This window comes from Hyaena hyaena, unplaced genomic scaffold, assembly GCF_003009895.1.
Source record: "Hyaena hyaena isolate Hyena2069 unplaced genomic scaffold, ASM300989v1 scaffold_937, whole genome shotgun sequence".
NCBI lineage: Eukaryota > Metazoa > Chordata > Mammalia > Carnivora > Hyaenidae > Hyaena > Hyaena hyaena.
In genome coordinates, this window is record NW_024081569.1 from 334,053 (window position 1) to 338,050 (window position 3,998).

Genomic DNA, 3,998 nt, shown 5'->3' on the forward strand with positions numbered 1-3,998 from the left:
TTCCCAGACAAGAGTTAAAGGAGTTCATCACCTTTAAACTGGCCTTAAAATAAATATTAAAGATAATTCTTTAAGTGGGAAGATAAGACCATAAAAGTAAAAAACAAAAAAAAAAAAAAAAAAGGAAAAGAAAAAAAAGAAATCATCACAAAATCATTATTTTTTTAAATATTTTTATTTTATTTCTAGGAGAGAGAGAGAGAGAAAGCGTGAGCAGGGGAGGGTCAGAGAGAGAGGGAGATAGAAACTCTGAAACAGGCTCCAGGCTCCGAGCTGGCAGTCAGCACAGAGCCAATGCGGGGCTCGAACCCACAAACCGCGAGATCATGACCTAAGCGAAAGTCGGACGCTCAACCGACTAAGCCACCCAGGTGCCCCATTACAAAATCATTATTAAGTAAATATATGTTATAGCGGGTAGATCAATTACTTATATAGCTAGTATGAAGTGTAAACACAAAGTAGCAAAATCAATTATACCTACAAAAACAAGTCAAGGGACACATGATTTTTTAAAATATAAAGCATGACATTATATACATAAACATATAAGGGGAGCAAAATGTAATGCTTTCATGTGTTAAAACTTAAAAAAACTATCAACTTAATATAGACTGCCAAGACACATAAGATGTTATATATGAATCCCATGGTAACCACAAACTCAAAATCCTTTAAAAGATTGCTGTCTTCCTGGAACAGAAAAGAGAAAAAATATGGATTGTTCTATCACTCTTCAGAATGCAGAGATCCCTTTGCCTCTGTTTGTCTTTCCCTCTGTTTGTCTTTCCAGGAAGAGGAAATTTCTACTGGAGCTTTAGCTGCTATAGTTACATACAAATACTGACTGTCCAGGTCTCAACAGAGGGCTGCCCTTGAGACTCTGTCACAAGGAGAGAGAGAGAGAGAGAGAGCACTCATATTTGTGTCTAATGCTTACTAGTCACTTCTTCAACTTTTGTATCTCTTTTGCAATCTGTGTGCTTTTGATATAATTTTCAGAGTTCTCACAAGTTGTATTCAACAGTAGAGACATAGGCTGTACTTGGCTTTTTTCATCATGGCTAAATATTTCATAGTAATATGAATAAATAAACATTGATATTTGTTTAATATTTTAAAGAACTTAGTTGCATAAACTCCCTTTGGTATCATATAAGAGTATTGATTTTCTACAATTATACACTATAAAAATAAACTTAAAAGCTGTAATTTACTGCCTAAATTATATATGAATTTTCATTCCATCTCTTCCATGATCTTAATATTATGAATATTGATAATCTGGTTGGTGCATTTCCTATCACTGTACCTTAATCAATAACTGCCATCAAAAATTTTAAACATGGAGGTTTAAATATCTACATAAAATTTGTTTCTCTTTGCCTCAAATCTTACATGCTCCAGTAAGTTTATGAAATATGATCAAAATGCTGTATTCAATAATTTTAAAATCAACTTCAATGTGGCTTTTGTTTTTAGTTTGCTTCATCTGTTTGATAAGATTTAATGCTTATAGTAGAGTAATTATAATCACATGGCTGATAAAGCATGAATAAATTATATGATTGCAAGTACAAGTTGAAATAGTACTTATAAAATATGCAGATATATTTGCTTATGATTACCTCCAAATTTGCTTGTTTTAATGTAAATCTTAATTTATGGAATAGAATTCCTTTTCTTAGTTAATCCCAAAACCTAAGAAGTCTTTTCTGAACATGCTGAAAATTATTGCTTAAAGAGATTTCATTAAAAAAAAAAGGGACACCTGGGTGGCTCAATCCCTTAGGTGTCTGACTTAGGTGACTTTAGTACTTTTCTTAGTTAATCCTAAAACCTAAGAAGTCTTTTCTGAACATGCTGAAAATTATTGCTTAAAGAGATTTCATTAAAAAAAAAAAAGGGACACCTGGGTGGCTCAATCCCTCAGGTGTCATGATCTCACGTTTTGTAGTTCAGGCCCTGCTGACTGGGCCCTGTGCTGACAGCTAAGAGCCTGGAGCCTGCTTTGGTTTCTATGTCTCCCTCTCTCTCTCTTTCTCAAAAATAAAGCATTTTTAAAAATTAAAAAAAAACAACAACAGTAAACCATATGAACAGGGCAATATATTCTCTCCCTGGAAAATTCTTTTTTTTTTTAATGTTTTTTATTTATTTGTAGGAGAGAGAGAGACAGCGTGAGCAGAGGAGGGTCAGAGAGAGAGGGAGTCACAGAGTGAAACAGGCTCCAGGCTCTGAGCTGGCAGTCAGCACAGAGCCCGACGCGGGGCTCGAACCCACAAACCGCGAGATCATGACCTAAGCGAAAGTCGGACGCTTAACCGACTAAGCCACCCAGGCGCCCCTCTCCCTGGAAAATTCTTAATAGAAACCAGGAAACATAAAATTCAGTAGGCATTTCAGAGAATACCTTTACATTCTCAAAATAGTATTTATTAATATACATTTATGCAATAAATTTTAAAGTTTAATTTTTGCTGAAAATTTTATGAAGGAAAAATGTCATTAAATTCAGTTTTCATATATTATATGAAAAAACATTTAAAAAATATAATTAAAAGGTACTTGCTTTCTTTCTTTTATTAGAAGAAGAAAGGGAAGGGGCACCTGGGTGGCTCAGTCGGTTAAGCATCCAACTTCAGCTCAGGTCATGATCTCATGGCTGGTGGGTTGGTGGGTTTGAGCCCCGTGTCGGACTCTGTGCTGACAGCTAGCTCAGAGCCTGGAACCTATTTCAGATTCTGTATCTCCCTCTCTCTCTGACCCTCCCCTGCTCACATTGTTTCTTTCAGAATTAAATAAATCATTAAAAAAAAACAGCTAAAAAAAGAAGGGAAATATTGATAATATTATTACTGTATTCACTCTCTTATTAGAAAATACAGATATTTAATTATAAACAAATATATGTCTGTTAAAATATTTCCTTTATATAATTAAATATCTCATGTCTATATTTAGGTTTATGTATTTAAATTAAATATATATAAATTCAATTACATTTTATCATTTTTCAGTATTTCTTTTATAACTTGCCCATTATCTGATATTTATTTAACTGAAATAGGTCCTATGGGCATATGGTACTCCAGTAAACTGTTTATCCTTAAAAAAAAAGTTATAAGACACATTAGATTCAAACTTCAGGATATTCTAATTTTAGTGGCAGGCTTATGTCTCCCAAAACTTGAGAAAGGGATTAAAGCAAAAATCCCTAATTGAGTTCATACCCACCTCAAATTTCCCAAAGAAGAAAGGCTATATAATTCTTGGCTGAACCAGAAGGAACATTATCAGATTCATGGACCATTTGCCTTTTATCTTGTTAGGGAATAAATATTTTTAAAGGTGGTCTTCAAACTGAAGTGCTATTACCCTCAATATGTGCAAGCTTCTAAAGGATATTTGTTCCCAGCTAGTCTTAAAGGAATAATATTCAGAGCTCGACTTCTGCGGCTACTCTTAAAAACAGATCTGCCTGGGAACATATCTGTGATAGAGAAGCATCTCTTATCTTCCACAGCCACACTTACCTTCTTGATGAAAGAAAGATATAATTCTCACTTAACCCTACAATATTACCTTTGGAGATTGAACTTCTGAACAGCCAATGAAATGATTATTTGAAATATTGTTACACTTCTCAGTAAAGTGAAATTACAGATCTTTTAAATAAAATAGTTGTCAACATTTTACTTCCAACAAAATTTACTGAGAACCCATTCTAATATTCATTATTCTAATTAGTGTCATTAATTTCACAAATAAAAACCTTATTCAGATATTCAGTAAGTTGATTACCTTACTGAATGTGATAGTGTTTTGTTTTTTGGTTTTTCTTTTTTTTGGTAACGTCTGATTTAACACTTGCTGAGCAGTACCCAACAATGCATTTCTGAGCAGCATGTTATCATGACTAGCTCCTAGACTATTAATATTCTATTAAGGTATAGTTTAACATTTCACTCTACATGCTGAAATACTTTGGAGTAAAT